This window comes from Gossypium hirsutum, chromosome A02 (genome assembly GCF_007990345.1).
Source record: "Gossypium hirsutum isolate 1008001.06 chromosome A02, Gossypium_hirsutum_v2.1, whole genome shotgun sequence".
NCBI lineage: Eukaryota > Viridiplantae > Streptophyta > Magnoliopsida > Malvales > Malvaceae > Gossypium > Gossypium hirsutum.
In genome coordinates, this window is record NC_053425.1 from 50,293,440 (window position 1) to 50,314,252 (window position 20,813).

At 35.0% G+C, this 20,813-nt stretch overlaps 1 non-coding gene across 1 annotated transcript; it reads left to right on the forward strand.

Annotated features, from left to right (window-relative positions):
- The first annotated feature begins 1,685 nt into the window (after positions 1–1,685).
- LOC121216833 (small nucleolar RNA R71) lies at positions 1,686–1,792 on the forward strand. The gene has a single exon (XR_005913045.1). It is a non-coding gene; the product is annotated as a small nucleolar RNA R71 (small nucleolar RNA).
- The last annotated feature ends 19,021 nt before the right edge of the window (positions 1,793–20,813 follow it).

A 20,813-nucleotide genomic window follows, 5' to 3' on the forward strand; every position in this document is an offset into this window, starting at 1 on the left:
ATAATATTGACTGTTGACTATTATGTTTCATTAGATAACGAATGTAGACCGAATTAAATGGTAAAATTTATAAGTTATAGAGTGAAGTTAAGTGATTGAATTTTAAAGACTGTGAAGCTAAAAGCTAAAGCTCGAATATATATATGAATGACAAATATTATTGTTTTATTGATTTATGAAATTACTGTAAAAGTTGCATGATTTTAAGCAAATGTTATATTTTTTATGTACTATTAAGTATTTAGTTTATAGAAATACCACTGAGTTTATACTTAGCATACGGTTGTTTTCGTGCGTAGGTTAAGCTAAAGAAAGATCGTCGAATCAGCATCTTAACCGATCCCGAACTCAACAAGGTAAAATATGTTACTTGTTGATAATGGCGTGTACCTAGGCTATTAAGGTAATAGAGTAAAAATGTTCAAGAATGGTTTAACGATGTTAGGTCATAAAATGAAATATGCATGCTTGAAAGTTAATATAAGTAAGTTGATTAAGATTGTACATAAAAATTTTAAGTCAATCTAGAATGTGGTTCCACTGAGAGTACATTGGTTGAATGTATTATTGTCAAGTTGGGTTAGCATTAAATATGTTTAATCGAGTTCTAATCATGTTGAAAGTCGGTAAAAATGTTATCTTAAAGCTTAAGTTTTTACAGGGTTAGTAACCTGCAAAACGAAACTCATCATAGGTCCACACGGCCAGGTCACACGGGCGTTTGATCAAATCATGTGAGACACACGGCTCGCACACGGGCGTGTCGTTAGGCCGTGTGTCCCCTGCACCCAAAATGTTCTCCATTTAGTATATTGGAAATGCTACACGGGCTAAGCACAAGGGCGTGTGCTTTGGCCGTGCAAAATTAACAGATTCTAAAGAAAAACAACACGGTGTTCCCACACGTACGTGTAAGTAGGGTACACGGGCGTGTCCCCTAGGTCACACAGGAGTGTGACACTGTTCACAAAAGGGGATTTTTAAGTTTTCACGAAAATTTTTATAAGCTTCCGATCGAATCCCGGTTGGTTTCAAATGTTTATAGTAATCAATATAGGCCCATTTAAAATACAAAATGACATAATTTTAATTTATGTATCATAATTATCCTTGTTTAATGCATAAAAGTATTGTAAAGACTGGTAATGCTCCGTAATCCTGTTCCGGTGACGGGACAGGGTTAAGGGGGTGTTACATATGTAATTTTTGTTCAGTTCAGCTCTTTGGTTATTCTAAGAAAAATTTGGATAGTTTCACCACGAAGGGTTATAGAAGTTGGACTATGGTCCTTGTCCACTTCTATTCCTGTTTTCATTTCCTACATAATAAACAAACTCAGGATTTGATGGCTAATTCTCAAATGAATGTCTGTCCCTACAATATACGCACGAAATAACGTCAAATTGACTTGGTGATTGAGTTGCAACATTTTTTAGACCGTTAGTAGAAAAAAATTAAGCATTGAAGAAATTGAAGATACTTGAGCTGCAAGTGAAGTGAGAACATCCACTTAATGCACTCCTGCTACTCAATTGATTGGCCAGTTTCTGTCTATTGTCTCGATAATTTGATAAGCCTCATTATAAGACTTAGAAAGGAGAGCACCATTTGTAGAAGCATCTATCACCATCCTAGTGTGTGCGTTGAGACCATAACAAAATGTCTCCATCTGGATGCAATGCGAAATCCCGTGGTGAGGGAATTTGTGTAGTAACTCTTTAAATCTTTCCCATGCCTCATATATGGATTCATCATCCATTTTTTGAAAATTAGTGACCTCATTCCACAACTTTTCATTTTTTCTAGGTGGGAAATACTTAACAAGGAAGCGTTCTGCTAATTCTTGCCAAGTACAAAATGAGCTTGGTGGCAATAAATTAATCCATGCTCGTCCTCTATCTTGCAACAAGTATGGAAACAACTTCAATCTTAATGCATATTCTGTTATACCAACAATTTTGAAGGAATCACTCACCTCCATAAATAGTTGAAGGTAAATATGTGGATCTTCTGTAGGCATTCCACTAAACTGACTCACTATCTAAAGCATCTAGAACATCACAGGCTTCAATTCGAATTGTGGCGCCTCGATCTCCGGTCTCCTAATTCCCAAATTAAGCTTATTAAAAACTAGCAGAGCATACTGCCTTATGGCTCGATCCCTGCCATCAACAACAATGATTGGATTACAAGTATTAGCAACTCCATTCCCTTTAACTTCGTTTTGGTTTTCAAGGTCAATTTCTGTGGCTTGTCCCTGGGATAGTATTTCTCATCTCCTTTGTCTAGATGTCCACTTGATTTTAGGGTCTACAAGGAGTAAATCGATGATTCAATCAATGCTCATAAACACTTGAAAATGAAATCACAAAAAAACCAAAAATTAGTTATATAAAAATAAAAAATAGAAAACCAAATTGCAAGAAATAATTTCACCAATAATGATTAAATTAATAGTCCCGGTAACGATACAAAAAACTCGGTTTGCGACGAAATGTGCAAGTATACAGAATCGTTATCAAGTAATAAGTAAATAAAGGGACTATCGTCTCCACAGGGACTGTCTCAATTAATCAACAATTGTAAAATTAATAATTCACAAATTGGTTAACAAAATAAAATAATTAAGGGTGATGGATGCTAAAATTAATTTAACTACTAATATGTAAATGAAATAAACTAAATGTAATGAAATGGTTTAGCAACAATTAACAAGTTTTAACAACAATAACATGAATTAGCTAGAATAATTAAATCTATTAATTTTGTTCATTCAATATCATGATTAATAATGTTCCGAAAAAATTCCAAGGTAACTTGATTATTTATAAACTTGGAATCTAAAACATAGCTCTTTTGATATCATATGTAACACCCCTAATTCGTATCCGATACTGGCTTAGGGTTATGAGGCATTACTATATAAAACACAGTTCAACACACTCATTCCTCACCTTTCATGCACTAAGAATTAATAAACATTTAAAACTTATAAATTTCAAATATCCACAATTCACTTATTATAAATTCAAATACAGGGGTCATAATTCCAATTCAGAAATAATCATACCTTACAGAACAAATATCGCAAATAAGCACATTTCAAAAATTCCAACTAATTCAGTACGAACATATATCAAAACCCAACTGATTATGTTCCAAAATTACTAAATTCGAACCAAACTTGTATATATCAAAGACATGTTCACATATTTAATACTTCCAATATTCAGTTCCTTATATCCATCATATTAATGCCATTTTCATAATTAAAATCATATTCCATTAAATATCATTACACTTCATACTTCGAATATATGCCAATTTCTATCTCATTAATCGTATATCAAACATATCATTTGATAACTTCTGCACAAGTTCATAATAAAACCAATTGAATCATATTACATGAATTATTATGCAATCACATATGAAACTTAAATACATCATAAAATGGCCGAACATACTAATGATGCATATATATATACAAGTGCGCAATTCATCCTAAAAATAAAAGCCATACTTAACACTTGAACACAAATAACACTCCAGCGTGCATCTAATTCTTATCTATATTAATATACCTAAACTTCATATTTTTATTCTATTAACTAACCCAAAACATACTTAATCATTACCATCATTAACCATTTGAACCCATACCAATACAATCAACCAAAACAACCATAAAACATATTCATTACTTACCACTAAATAACCAAACCTGTTAAGTTAATATACCATCATCCATCACTCTAATTATAACATCTTTCATAATTTCAAAATGAGCTAATTATTAAAACGACTACCAAAACCAAACTCATTAAACATTTTAATTAAGAACATGTAAAACCAAACTTAAGCATAATAAGCAAGTCATTTTCACATGGTTTTAAATACATACTCATTCAAAACAATTAACTCCAAGACTAGCCTATACATGCCACATAACCGAGTCTAAAAATGTTATTTACTAAAATGATAACGGGATAGTGTGACGTTGTCTCCATCAACTTCCAACCCGAGCAAATCTCTAAAAATCTATAAACATAAGAAAAAGAAAACACAGAGTAAGCTTTTAAGCTTAGTAAGCTCGTATCTTAATAAACTTAACATAACAAATACTTTCATTACAATTCCGTAAACATAATATGCTATCTCACACAACCTTACTAAATTTCATAGCATGTTCTCATATCAAATTATCATCATTCAATATTATATTTAGTCACTTAACCAACTTTAACTTTCACAAACTTATTCAATTAAATTTTTATACATCAACCCTTTCACACTTTCATATAGCCAAATGAACACATTATGGGAAATAACACATTTAATTATATATCTTTCTCATATGAATCTCGTATGATCATTTATAATCAAATTCACTTTTCATTCATATAGCATCTGACAAATTTCACATATGCAACTTTACAAATCTTATTCATTCATTTATGTTTCATTGGCACATAACCATATTTCATTTCCACATACATCACAATACATTCTTTGCACATATACTTACCTTATTTTCAAATAGGTAATCAATTATCATGTACCAAATCGTTTTAGCTCGTTTAACGTATTCAACTACCATATTAGCAATAAATCTTTTAGGAATAAACTTACAATAATTCTCCAGCATAAAGCCTGCTAAGCCTAAGCCTGTATCTCACACCGGCAACAGGCCTGCTAAACTCAAAGTCTGATTTTATACACCGAAAATAAGCCTGCTAGGCATAAGCCCGATTTAATTCACCAGCACATGGCTTGCTAGGCTCAAAGCCCGAATATCACCATTATAAAGTCATCTTATAAACAATTCATATAATATAGCATGTATACCTGTTCACTTTGCTTGATTTAATCATTCAATCACAATTTATAATTGCCCTTTGAATCATTCAATATTTCACACACTAAGTGTCATTCTCAATATCTCGCACACTAAGTGCCGTTCTCAATATTTCGTACACTGAGTGCCATATTTGATTGCCCCGCACACTAAGTGCCACATTTAGTCGATATGTCGTCAGACATTAAAATATTCACGTATATACAATTTATACGATATTAAAGCATTAGAAACATAAATTTAATAATGCTTATTGCATACGAACTTACCACGTTCGCGGTAACGACAAATTAGATCGACGAATCCGATACTTCATTTTTCCCTCGATATAGACTCGTACAAGGCTTAGCTTGATATAATCAATCAAATTCAACTATAATAATTCATATTCTATTCATTTTAACTCAATTTCATATTTTCATAAAATTACTATTTTACCCCTAAAGTTTCACTTTTATTCAATTTAGTCCCTAAGCTCAAAAAAATGTAAATTAACCATTTTTAACCATAATTAAGCTTAGCCGAATGTTCATAGTATTAAAACAGCCCATAAATTACTTTATGAAAAAATTACATTTTTGCCCCTGATATTTCAACTTCTTTACAATTTAGTCCTGAAGCTCGAAAAATGAAATTCATTCAATTTTGGCCAAACCCATGCCTAGCCGAATTTCTACAACTTCATAACAGCCCATATTTTCATTTATTCACACTTTCAACCACATAATTTCAATAATTCACAATTTAATCCAAAATTGACATTTTTACCAAAATTCACTTTACAAAACATGTATATCCAACAACAATAATTTATTTTCCATCATCAACTATCAAGATACTCATGCATTCAAAAATGGCAACATTCAAGTACTTTAACAGTTTTGAAATCAGAGATACGAGTTAGCTAGAATGCGAAGCAATGATCTTAAAAATATAAAAATTATCAAAAATCGAACACAAAACATACCTAAATCACTTCATGCAAGTGCTGAAACTAAGCTACAATGGCTTTCTTTTTCTCCTCCATATTCGGCCAAGAAATAAAATTTGCATGGCCATTTTATGTTTTATTTTTATTTAATACATTTTAATATTCCATTTACCTTTTTGTCCTTTATAATAATACATAATTTCATATATGCCAAACCACCAATCTCCACTATCATAAAATAATGGTTTAATTGATAAATAGGGACTTCTACTTTAGTAAAACATGGCAAATAAACACTTAGACAATTGGAATGCAACTTTGCATTTTACGCAATTTAGTCCGTTTTGCTTAATTAATTATCGAAACGATAAAATTTTTCAACGAAACTTTAATACTATCTTTTTGCCACTCTATAAATATTTATAAAAATATTTACGATTCGATTTATAGAAATGAGGTCCTGATACCTTATTTTCTAAACCCACTTGACCTTAGGGTCATACCACTTGAACTTAATAAATCACTTATAAAACAAATATCACAATATCAAAAACATTTTTAAAATCACAATTAACTCGTAAATATTAAATATAATATTTACAAACCTACTCGTCAGATTTGGTGGCCTCGAAACCACTGTTCCGGTTAATCCTAAAAACGGGTTGGTGCAACTCTCCCCCTTAGGGATTTTCATCCCCGAAAATCTTACCAGAGAATAAATTAGTGACTTACTTTCTCAAGCCTTAACAATGTCTCAAATAGCCTTAGATTTCTCAACTCTTCAATCTCATGAGCTAAGATTATGATCTGCTTTTTGTTATACATCATAACAAGCTGAGTTTCTACTTCTGTAAGAGATACTATAGATAAAGGATCTTATCAGTATCATCACATCATATATATAATAAACACATTACAGTTCTTCTTAAGTTCTGATAATAATCTCATTCAGTCTGATGAATTGCGAACTCAACTTCTCTTTATAACTAAATCAAGAAATTCTATTCCCACTATAATACTTTCACAAATACTCAATTTTCTAATTGAAAATTCAATGTTTTTACGCATCAAGCCCACATATATTTTCTGCCAATCTGAAATTGTTTTTAGACGGTCACGAATTACTTTCATTTTTCCTTTTCAATCACATCGACCCCGAAATTCTTTTTATCAAAATTCGATTAGATATAACGAAGTTTAATAATTGCAACCATACCGCACTCATACAATGCTATCTTAGTATTCATCTTATAACTAATTGTTATACGCAAGCTTAACCGACAGTAAATGTCTTTCTCGGTTGCTTTCAAGTTCCAGAACACAATGTTACAAAGGAATTCCATACCCAAAGCTCACAATGTTTATTTCAATAACACAATATAATCCTTGTGTCTCCATTTGAACAATAAAAACTGGCATTCTTTTAGTACTCCCTGTATGAACTGATAATTACCACTGTGCTAGATGTCACAATTGTTGTAAAATCTCTGGATTTCTTGATACACGAACTCTAGCTCAACACAATAAACAATTGTCGGTTCTAATATGAAATTCTAAATCAGAAATCAATTTACGTTGTACCTTTTTAACTTGTAATTCACTGACACACCTTTTAGCCTCACAAATTTGCTGATTAAATATCAATTTAGTTTCTAGCTCAGCCAATAATTACTCACCATTTGATAAGATTAATCGCATGATTATCGGTAGTAAATCACACAAAGATTTCTCGCTCAGAGCCCCCAATACTATAATCGTTTGCCCAGATTAATAATCAATCACTGACTCATAATCTTTCAACAGTTCAAACTATCTTTAGTTCTTGTGTCGAATAACTCTTTACCTAATGCAAGCTAAACGAGAACTAACGCTTCAATTAATAATGTCTTTAACTATTTACCACTTTATTAATAAATATCACATCATTTCGACTTCCCAATCGCGATCTACAAGAACATTTCTTAATAAAACCGTTCTGATGGATATAATTCTGTATCACATCTTTTATAATATGAGTTCGTCATTCAGACTATCCATCTACTTACTCGTGAACATTCAAAGTTCATTTCCACCCTGTGTATAGATTCAGATACAAGTAACTCGATTAATCCTTCAAGCAACTAATCCAATCAAACTTGACAACTGAATCGATCTCGACTATCAAAAAATAACTTTTCAATTATTAATCAACGAAGCTTTGAACTGTACTAAAGCCACAACCATCAGATAGATTAAAATCATAGTGCCATAATAAGGCCGGCATTTCAACCGTATGGATATATAATATCCCAGTTATCAATAATACATTTTGAACACAAGAGAATTTTCGAATATGATTCCAATAGCAACCAGTGCAGAAACACAACCTCTATAAACCTGATAAATATACCACTGTACTCCTAAGATCAAACTAGAAATTTTAGATCATATTAGATATGGTCATCTCTATTATAAGAATATCCCTTGCAAACAATCACATAGAATCATAAGAAAATCGAGATAGTGTAATCCCAAATATAATACTATACTGAACTTTTTAAGAAAACACCCATATCAGATGGTAAATATCTCTATAATGTCTCAGAGGAAATCCAAGTAAAGCATTACTTATATGCACTGGAATCCACGATAACAGAAGCAATATAATCTTCATGTACATTCAACATAACAATAACCAATAGGAACAGAATACCAGCATCACATAGATTCTATTGTCGATCTTTTCTTTCAATAAAATGAAATAGAATACCAGAGAAAGAAATAAAAATGCAGATTGTAACCCGAAAAGCCCAACAATGCTTTCATATATCAATATATATAGATAACATTCTCATATGATAAGAATTTCATCCAAAAATATACAGTTACACATACCTCTGAGGATAAATGTACAAATAGACTACTTAGAAGAAACCATAGTAACTACCCAACTATAACCGCTACACTCAGCTATCATTTCAGTTCAAACATTATTCCACTGTCTAATTCTGTCATCACTGATTTCACATTATCCCATTACTAACAGAAATTAATTCAGAAGAACTTTCAGTTAATACGTTCTTTAGACATCATACCTGAATACTTTCATCTCATCAAATTTGACTTCTTCTTTAACAGTGACTAAGCATATTATGAATGGCCTTCAACACAATCCAATATCTTTTCTATTACTGTCTTCACTTGCAGACTCATTCTCTTATCTGATCACAATACTAATCTTTCAATCACGAAACTCTATAATTCCACACTTGTAAGCTTTTTTAATCCATATAATACGGATTTCATTACAATACTTTCCCGATGAGGGGGGTGAGGGTCATAAAGCTTCAAATTTATCTCTCACATATACATGCACATCACACATACTATTATGAATAGCCAATTCATTACTAATTCTACATTCTCAAAACACCTAACCATCTTTTACTTATGATCACTTTTGTACTTAACACATAATTCATACGCTAAATCAAATCATTAATTGACAATCAAAATGTTCACATAACAATCACATACCAAACATCACGACTCATATACTCATATAATTAAAACATTTATCAATAGCAGGATATAATGCATTCTGATTTATACCTTTATGAGTTTCAACTCATCACCAACACATTTCACTCAAGCGTTTGAGTATAACATTCTGTACTATCGAAATTAGCTCGGTTGGAAAGCATATCTATCTTACAAAACAGTTTTGTTAGAGCTAGAGATGTCACACTATCACGAGTAGTAATATGGCATGTATAGCTAGACTCACATATGCTAAGTTAGTCCGAGAATCAACTAAACCATAACCCTGATACCACTAAATGTAACACCCCTAACATGTATCCGATATTGGATTAGGGTTATGAGGAATTACTGTATACAACACAGTTCAGCACACTCATTCCTCACCTTTCATACACTAAGAATTAATAAACATTTAAAACTTATAAATTTCAAATATCCACAATTCACTTATTATAAATTCAAATACAGGGGTCATAATTCCAATTCAGAAATAATCATACCTTACAGAACAAATATCGCAAATAAGCACATTTCAAAAATTCCAACTAATTCAGTACGAACATATATCAAAACCCAACTGATTATGTTCCATAATTACTAAATTCGAACCAACCTTGTATATATCAAAGACATGTTCACATATTTAATACTTCCAATATTCAGTTCCTTATATCCATCATATTAATGCTATTTTCATAATTAAAATCATATTCCATTATATATCATTACACTTCATACTTCGAATATATGCCAATTTCTATCTCATTAATCGTATATCAAACATATCATCTGATAACTTCTGCACAAGTTCATAATAAAACCAATTGAATCATATTACATGAATTATTATGCAATCACATATGAAACTTAAATACATCATAAAATGGCCGAACATACTAATGATGCATATATATATACAAGTGCGCAATTCATCCTAAAAATAAAAGCCATACTTAACACTTGAACACAAATAACACTCCAGCGTGCATCTAATTCTTATCTATATTAATATACCTAAACTTCATATTTTTATTCTATTAACTAACCCAAAACATACTTAATCATTACCATCATTAACCATTTGAACCCATACCAATACAATCAACCAAAACAACCATAAAACATATTCATTACTTACCACTAAATAACCAAACCTATTAAGTTAATATACCATCATCCATCACTCTAATTATAACATCTTTCATAATTCCAAAATGAGCTAATTATTAAAACGACTACCAAAACCAAACTCATTAAACATTTTAATTAAGAACATGTAAAACCAAACTTAAGCATAATAAGCAAGTCATTTTCACATGGCTTTAAATACATACTCATTCAAAACAATTAACTCCAAGACTAGCCTATACATGCCACATAACCGAGTCTAAAAATGTTATTTACTAAAATGATAACGGGATAGTGTGACGTCGTCTCCATCAACTTCCAACCCGAGCAAATCTCTGAAAATCTATAAACATAAGAAAAAGAAAACACAGAGTAAGCTTTTAAGCTTAGTAAGCTCGTATCTTAATAAACTTAACATAACAAATACTTTCATTACAATGCCGTAAACATAATATGCTATCTCACACAACCTTACTAAATTTCATAGCATGTTCTCATATCAAATTATCATCATTCAATATTATATTTAGTCACTTAACCAACTTTAACTTTCACAAACTTATTCAATTAAATTTTTATACATCAACCCTTTCACACTTTCATATAGCCAAATGAACACATTATGGGAAATAACACATTTAATTATATATCTTTCTCATATGAATCTCGTATGATCATTTATAATCAAATTCACTTTTCATTCATATAGCATCTGACAAATTTCACATATGCAACTTTACAAATCACATCTTATGCATTCATTTATGTTTCATTGGCACATAACCATATTTCATTTCCACATACATCACAATACATTCTTTGCACATATACTTACCTTATTTTCAAATAGGTAATCAATTATCACGTACCTGATCGTTTTAGCTCATTTAACGTATTCAACTACCATATTAGCAATAAATCTTTTAGGAATAAACTTATAATAATTCACCGGCATAAATCCTGCTAGGCCTAAGCCTATATCTCACACCGGCACAAGGCCTGCTAGACTCAAAGTTTGATTTTATACACCAAAAATAAGCCTACTAGGCATAAGCCCGATTTAATTCACCAGCACATGGCTTGCTAGGCTCAAAGCCCGAATATCACCATTATAAAGTCGTCTCATAAACAATTCATATAATATAACATGTATACCTGTTCACTTTGCTCGATTTAATCATTCAATCACAATTTATAATTGCCCTTTGAATCATTCGATATTTCGCACACTAAGTGTCATTCTCAATATCTCGCACACTAAGTGTCATTCTCAATATTTCGTACACTGAGTACCATATTTGATTGCCCCGCACACTAAGTGCCACATTTAGTCCATATGTCGTCAGAAATTAAAATATTCATGTATATACAATTTATACGATATTAAAGTATTAGAAACATAAATTTAATAATGCTTATTGCATACGAACTTACCTCGTTCGTGGTAACAACAAGTTAGATCGACGAATCCGATACTAAGTTTTTCCCTCGATATAGACTCGTACGAGGCTTATCTCGATCTAATCAATCAAATTCAACTACTACAATTCATATTCTATTCATTTTAACTCAATTTCATATTTTGGTAAAATTACTATTTTACCCCTAAAGTTTCACTTTTATTCAATTTAGTCCCTGAGCTCAAAAAAATGCAAATTAACCATTTTTAACCATAATTAAGCTTAGCCGAATGTTCATAGTATTAAAATAGCCAATAAATTACTTTATAGAAAAATTACATTTTTGCCCCTGATATTTCAACTTCTTTACAATTTAGTCCTGAAGCTCGAAAAATGAAATTCATTCAATTTTGGCCAAACCCATGCCTAGCTGAATTTACTACAACTTCATAACAGCCCATATTTTTAGTTATTCACACTTTCAACCACATAATTTCAATAATTCACAATTTAATCCAAAATTGACATTTTTACCAAAATTCACTTTACAAAACATGTATATCCAACAACAATAATTTATTTTCCATCATCAACTATCAAAATACTCATGCATTCAACAATGGCAACATTCAAATACTTTAACAGTTTTGAAATTAGAGATACGGGCTAGCTAGAATACGAAGCAACGATCTCAAAAACATAAAAATTATTAAAAACCGAACACAAAGCATACCTAAATCACTTCATGCAAGTGTCGAAACTAAGGAAGCTTCAATGGCTTTCTTTTTCTCATCCATATTCGGCCAAGAAATAAAATTTGCATGGCCATTTTATGTTTTATTTTTACTTAATACATTTTAATATTCCATTTACCTTTTTGCCCTTTATAATAATACATAATTTCATATATGCCAAACCACCAATCTCCACTATCATAAAATAATGGTTTAATTGATAAATAGGGACTTCTACTTTAGTAAAACATGGCAAATAAACACTTAGACAATTGGAATGCAACTTTTGCATTTTACGTGATTTAGTCCTTTTTGCTTAATTAACTATCAAAACGATAAATTTTTTCAACGAAACTTTAATACCATCTTTTTCCCACTCCATAAATATTTATAAAAATATTTAAGACTCGGTTTATAGAAATGAGGTCCCGATACCTCATTTTCTAAACCCACTTGACCTTAGGTGTGACAGCCCAAAATTGACCCTAGTCGGGAAGTGGTTTCGGGACCGCTAAACCGAGTCACCAAAATGTTTGAATGTGATATTTATTGTCTAGAATATGTAATTATGAATGTGTGAAAATTTCAAGCTTCGATTTAGTCGATTGCATGTGAATTTAGTCAATAGGACTTATGTGCGACATTTTTGAAATGTGATAGGTCGAAGCATAAGGACCCATTAGTGCATGAAATAAAAAGGGGGGACTTGCATGTCAAATTCCCCCTAATTAGTAGTGGCCGGCCATGACACGCATGGTAGACCAAGTGTGATGGGCAAGACATGTCATAGACATGTTGTGTTGGTGCATCATGGGTGGAAAAAAATAAAATAAGGAGCATGGGCATAAAATAATGAAAGGGAATATGATGAAAACAAAAAAAAAGTGTGTGGTTGTTTCCCCCCCCATTGCCGTGAGTTAAAGAAAAGAAAAGAGAAAATTTTGTTCATCCTTTTTCATCTTCATTTGGCCGAAAATTCTAAGGAAGGAGGAAGGAGTTCTTGCTTCATGTTTGGTTTGGAAGAGGATTAGGAGGAGGTTTGGCCATACTTGTATCTAGATCAAGCTCAAGAGCAAAGGGGAACTAAATCCGATAAAGGGAAGGAAAAAGTGGTCGAATAGCTATCGGAATCGTTCGACAACACCCGAGGTAAGTTCTTGAGTAAAAGAGCTTAAATTATGATTTGATTAGATCATGTTTTAAGCAAATTAAAATCATGCTCTTTGTGTGGCTATTGAGCCGAAATTGCAAGAATGATAAATGTCTTGTGTTTGAGTTTTGCTAACGAAAACGAAATACGAATGTACCATGATTTATTGTTAAATGTGCATGGTTATTCGAATGATGTCCGGGCTAAGTCCCGAAGGCTTAGTGCTAAGTGACCATATCTGGACTAAGATCCGAAGGCATTTGTGCGAGATACTAATTCCGGGCTAAGCCCGAAGGCATTTGCGCGAGTTACTAAATCCGGGTTAAGTCCCAAAGGCAATTGTGCGAGTTACTATAACCGGGCTATGTCCCGAAGGCATTTGAACGAGTAGCTATATCCGGTTAAATTCCGAAGGTACGTGATTTGGGAATGAATGATCTTGCTGTAAAAATTTCAGTAAATACTCTAGAAACATCCCAACATTGAGGTATGTTTCGTATGTGCTTGAATTTAGTTGAGCCCTTACAAATAAGTATTCGCTCAGTTGATAAACGAGCTACCGGCCTTTGGCTAAGTTGATCTTTTGTGTATGTACATAAGGGTTGGTAATGTGAAGCAAGTATGATATCGACAATTTGTGCATATGAAATTATCCGTTTAGCTATATGAATGCTATACTTTTGCTGTGCTGGAATTCCTTGCTCAAAACTTACTAAGCATAAATTGCTTACTCCGTTTCTTTGATCCTCTGTTTTATAGATTTTGGTTCTCCAGCTATCGGACTCGGGATTTTGAAGTCGAAGTCGCCCACACTATCAAAGCCCCCCCTTTTGGTACAATTTTGGTTGAACTTCGAAATGGCATGTATAGGACTACCCGTTTGTTGTGGGTCATGGACCCTTTGGACTTGTATAATTTTGGATAGCCATGCGAAAATGGCTTATATATGTTTGAGTATAATGTTATAATCATTTGGTAGGGATATGGTTATTGAGAGGTGTGGATATGCTTGACAAGGATTGGCCATGGGAATGGTTAATCACTATCATAAATTGTGCTATTTATGCAAAAAGGGCTAGTTGAATCATGGAAACTATGAAATAGGTAAAGTCTACCTTAAAGGCAGATGCTGACAGCAGCAGTGATGTAGATTTGGAAAATCACTAAAAATAGTAGGAATGGAATTAAATAGTGAATAAATTATGTAAACGAACCTTGATGAATCTATTTTCATAGGAAAGTAACGAAACAATCATACGGACAGTATGTTAAGAGATATTAAGGTTCTTGTGAGACAGGGCCAGAACGGTTTCTGGATTTCCTGTTCCGACTTTGGAAATTCATTACAAATTAACCAGAGACAATTAGGAGTCAACCCACATATTTATAGATTCCTCTCTGAGTCTAGTTTCTATAGAAACAAACGACATCAGTATTGAAGCCCTGTACAGGGAGATATCCAAGTCGTAATGCGAAAAGGTCAGTGTAGTCGATCCCTGTAACATGGGAGACTTTGACTCATAAACTGTACTAATTGGCCTAATCAAAAATTCTAGAAAAACATATGTAGATGGGAATATGAGTCTAGTTTCAGGGAAAATTTACGGAACTGGATTCCGAGTTTCTGAACTCAATATATGATTTTTAAAGCGACTAGTACGCAGATTGGCAGTGTCTGGGAAATTATTTTTTAAAGTCTGTTAACACCTCGTGTTCGACTCCGGTGACGGTCTCGGGTTCGGGGTGTTACATTTGATTGGTATCAGAGCTATGGTTTAGTCGATTCTAGGACTACCGTAATGCGTTGGGTCTAGCTATACATGCCATTTTATGTGATTATTTGATAGTGTGGTGATTTCTGACATTTGCAAATGTGTTTATTTATAGTAATGGATCCCGATCCCGACCGAGCGGTAGCTGATGATCTTGAGAGTGTAGCGCCTGCTCCCGCACAAGGGACAGCGCCGGCGGACTCTCAACCTAATGCTAGTAACCCGAATGATGAAGCTAGACAAGCTTTCTATAGCGTGATGAATGATTGGTTCAACCAATACATTCGAACTAATACGGCTGTTCCACAACCTCCATTCCCGACAAATACCACCCCCGCACCTACAATACCTCCGGAAACTGACCAAATAAGGTCAAATAAGCCCCCAGTTGACAGAATCCGAAAACATGGGGCTACTGAATTTAAAGCTACGGATAGCGACGATGCCGAGCAAGCTGAATTTTGGTTGGACAACACTATCCGGGTACTCGATGAGCTATCTTGTACACCCGATGAATGCCTAAAGTGTACTATCTCCTTGCTACGTGATTCTGCCTACTATTGGTGGAGTACTCTGACTTCTGTTGTGCCCCGAGAGCAAGTAACTTGGGAGTTTTTCCAAACTGAGTTTCAGAAAAAGTATATCAGTCAGAGATTTGTTGATCAAAAACAGAAGGAATTTCTTGAGCTTAAGCAAGGTTCCATGTCGGTTACTGATTACGAGCGAAAATTTGTTAGACTTAGTAGGTATGCTCGGGAATGTGTTTCGTCCGAGGCTATCATGTGTAAACGCTTCAAGGATGGGCTGAATGAAGATATAAAAATGTTCGTTGGCGTTCTTGAAATACGAGAGTTCGTAGTACTTGTCGAGCGAGCTTGTAAAGCCGAAGAGCTTAGAAAAGAAAAACAAAAAGTTGATGTGGGAACTGGAGAGCTTCGTAAAAGATCTTTGGGAAAGTCTCTTCAACAGGCATCGAAGAAATTTCGAGATGATGTGGGCTGGTCGAGAGGCACTTCAGGCCTTTTTAGACGAGATCGTGATCAACCCCCTGTGGGTACACGAGGCACTTCGGTCGCCAGTGTTGGGAATGAACGTCGAGACAGAACGAAATGTCGATATTGCAGTAAATGGCATTCGGGGAGTTGTAGATTCCCTGACCGCTCCTGTTACAAGTGCGGATCAGTTGACCACTTCATTAAAGATTGCCCGAGGTTGTCTGAACAGAATGTAAATTAGAGTGGGAAACCGGGTGCTACCACTGCTCGAGGTAGACCATCTGGAAATACGGGCAATGCTGGTGGTGGTCAGAGAGGATCTAGAGATGCTACAACCAGATCCGAGGCTCGTGCGCCTGCTAGAGCTTATGCTATACGTGCCCGCGAGGATGTTTCTTCGCCTGATGTTATTACCGGTACTTTTACTCTCTTTGATACTAATGTAATTGCTTTGATTGACCCCGGTTCTACTCATTCTTACATATGTGAAACCTTAGCATCCAGTAAGACTTTACCTATTGAGTCTACTGAGTTCGTAATTCGGGTGTCAAATCCCTTGGGTCGTTACGTGCTTGTCGACAAAGTGTGTAAGGAATGTCCCCTAGTAATTCGAGGTTCCTGTTTTCCGGCGGACTTGATGCTTTTGCCGTTTAATGAATTTGATGTTATTCTCGGGTTGGATTGGTTGACCGTGCATGATGCGGTTGTGAATTGCAAAAGCAAGACTATTGAATTGAGGTGCGCAAATAACAAAGTAATCCGAGTTGAGTCTACGGACTTGGATGGGTTGCCAGCTATAATATCCTCAATGTTGGCCCAGAAATATGTAAGAAAAGGGTGCGAAGCATACCTTGCGTATGTACTTGATGACAAAGAATTAGAAAAGAAACCCGAATCTGTGCCGGTGGTTTGTGAATACCCGGATGTTTTTCCTGAAGAATTACCGGGTTTACCACCTGTTCGGGAGATAGAGTTTGGTATTGAGCTTGTACCTGGGACTACGCCGATTTCGATGGCTCCGTATCGTATGGCACCAACCGAGTTAAAAGAGTTGAAAGCTCAGTTGCAAGAATTGACGGATAGAGGTTTCGCTCAACCAAGCTTCTCACCTTGGGGTGCACCAGTATTGTTCATGAAAAAGAAGGACGGAACCATGAGGTTGTGCATTGACTATCGTCAACTGAATAAAGTGACGATAAAGAACAAATATCCGTTACCGCGTATCGATGATTTGTTCGACCAACTGAAGGGAGCCTCAGTGTTCTCAAAAATAGATTTGAGATCGGGCTATTATCAGTTGCGAATTCGAGATTCGGACATACCCAAAACTGCCTTCAGAACGAGATATGGTCACTACGAATTTTTAGTGATGCCGTTTGGGCTCACTAATGCCCCTGCGGTATTTATGGATTTGATGAATCGGATCTTCAGACCATATTTGGATCGGTTCGTAGTTGTGTTCATTGATGACATCTTGGTCTATTCAAGAGATGAGACCGAACATGCTGAGCACCTGAGACTAGTGTTGCAAATTTTGCGGGATAAGCAGTTATATGCTAAGTTCAGTAAGTGTGAGTTCTGGTTAAGAGAGGTTAGCTTCTTGGGTCACGTGGTATCCGCATCGGGTATTCGAGTTGACCCGAACAAAATTTCAGCCATACTTAACTGGAAACCTCCAAGAAATATTACCGAAGTTCGGAGCTTCCTGGGGCTCGCCGGTTATTACCGACGATTTGTAAAAGGTTTCTCGACGATAGCCACACCAATGACGAAGCTACTTCAAAAGGATGTTAAGTTCGAATGGACGGAGAAATGTCAGAAAGGTTTCGATCAACTGAAAACTTATTTGACTGAAGCTCCAATTTTAGTGCAACCCGAATCAGGCAAAGAGTTTGTCATTTATAGTGACGCATCCCTACTTGGGTTGGGTTGCGTATTGATGCAAGAAGGTCGAGTGGTGGCCTATGCGTCGAGACAATTAAAGCCACATGAGAAAAATTATCCGACCCATGACCTTGAACTAGCTGCCATCGTATTTGCTTTAAAAATATGGCGACATTACTTATTTGGTGAAAAGTGCCATGTATTTTCGGATCACAAAACTCTCAAATATTTGAGGACTCAAAGAGACTTAAATCTGCGACAAAGACGTTGGCTTGAGTTGTTGAAAGATTACGAACTTGTCATTGATTACCACCCGGGAAAGGCTAATGTGGTTGCAGACGCCTTAAGCCGGAAATCATTGTTTGCTTTACGAGCGATGAATGTGCACTTGTCTGTTCTACCCGACAATGTGTTAGTAGCTGAATTAAAAGCCAAACCATTATTGATTCATCAAATTCGTGAAGCCCAGAAAGTTGATGATGAATTGGTTGCAAAACGGGCTGAGTGTGTTCCGACAAGGAATCGGAGTTTCAAATTGATAATGATGATTGTTTGAGGTTCAGAAGTCGTTTGTGTGTTCTAAGTAATTCGGAACTCATTTCGATGATTCTGAATGAAGCCCATTGTAGCCGAATGTCAATTCACCCGGGGAGTACGAAAATGTACAACGATTTGAAACGTCGGTTTTGGTGGCATGGTATGAAACGAGACATCTCTGACTTTGTTTCGAGATGTTTAATATGTCAACAAGTGAAAGCAGAACATCAAGTGCCTTCAGGATTACTTCAGCCGATCATGATACCCGAGTGGAAATGGGATCGAGTCACAATGAACTTTGTGTCCGGACTGCCATTGTCAGCAAGTAAGAAAGATGCGATTTGGGTTGTTGTCGATAGACTGACTAAGTCGGCTCACTTTATCCCCGTGCGTACGGATTTTTCATTGGATAAACTAGCCGAATTGTATGTTTCTCAGATTGTGAGATTACACGGGGTACCTATTTCTATCGTGTCGGATAGAGATCCGAGATTCACCTCGCGATTTTGGAGGAAATTGCAAGAAGCTTTGGGTACCAAGCTGCATTTTAGCACTGCTTTTCACCCCCAAACCGATGGTCAATCTGAGCGGATAATTCAGATACTTGAGGATATGTTGAGATGTTGCATCCTCGAGTTCAGTAGTTCATGGGAACGGTATTTACCTTTGATTGAATTCGCTTACAACAATAGTTTTCAATCAAGTATTAAGATGGCACCTTACGAGGCTTTGTACGGTCGTAAATGCCGTACACCATTGTTTTGGACCGAGCTCGGTGAAAGTAAAATTTTCGGAGTTGATTTGATTAAGGATGCCGAACAGAAAGTAAAGGTAATCCGTGAAAGTCTGAAAGCAGCCACTGATCGTCAAAAATCGTATGCGGATTTGAAACGAAAAGACATTGAATATCAGGTGGGAGATAAAGTGTTTCTTAAAGTTTCACCTTGGAAAAGGGTACTCAGATTTGGCCGTAAGGGCAAGTTGAGCCCGAGATTCATTGGGCCGTACGAAATCTCCGAACGAGTTGGTCCGGTTGCGTATAGATTGATTTTGCCCCCTGAACTTGAAAAGATTCACAATGTCTTTCATGTTTCGATGCTTCGACGTTATAGATCCGATCCGTCACATGTGATTAATCCCTCAGAAGTTGAAATTCAATCTGACTTGAGTTATGAAGAAGAACCGATTCGTATCTTAGCTCGTGAAGTAAAAGAGTTGCGAAACAAAAGGGTTTCGTTAGTTAAGGTGTTATGGCTCAAACACGGGATCGAGGAAGCTACTTGGGATATCGAGAGCTCGATGAAAGAACGATACCCAAACCTATTTACCGGTAAGATTTTTGGGGACGAAAATTTCTTAAGTGGGGGAGAGTTGTGACAGCCCAAAATTGACCCTAGTCGGGAAGTGGTTTCAGGACCGCTAAACCGAGTCACCGAAATGTTTGAATGTGATATTTATTGTCTAGAATATGTAATTATGGATGTGTGAAAATTTCAAGCTTCGATTTAGTCGATTGCATGTGAATTTAGTCAATAGGACTTATGTGCGACATTTTTGAAATGTGATAGGTCGAAGCATAAGGACCCATTAGTGCATGAAATAAAAAGGGGGGACTTGCATGTCAAATTCCCCCCCTAATTAGTAGTGGCCGGCCATGACAAGCATGGTAGACCAAGTGTGATGGGCAAGACATGTCATAGACATGTTGTGTTGGTGCATCATGGGTGGAAAAAAATAAAATAAGGAGCATGGGCATAAAATAATGAAAGGGAATATGATGAAAACAAAAAAAAAGTGTGTGGTTGTTCCCCCCCCCCATTGTCGTGAGTTAAAGAAAAGAAAAGAGAAAATTTTGTTCATCCTTTTTCATCTTCATTTGGCCGAAAATTCTAAGGAAGGAGG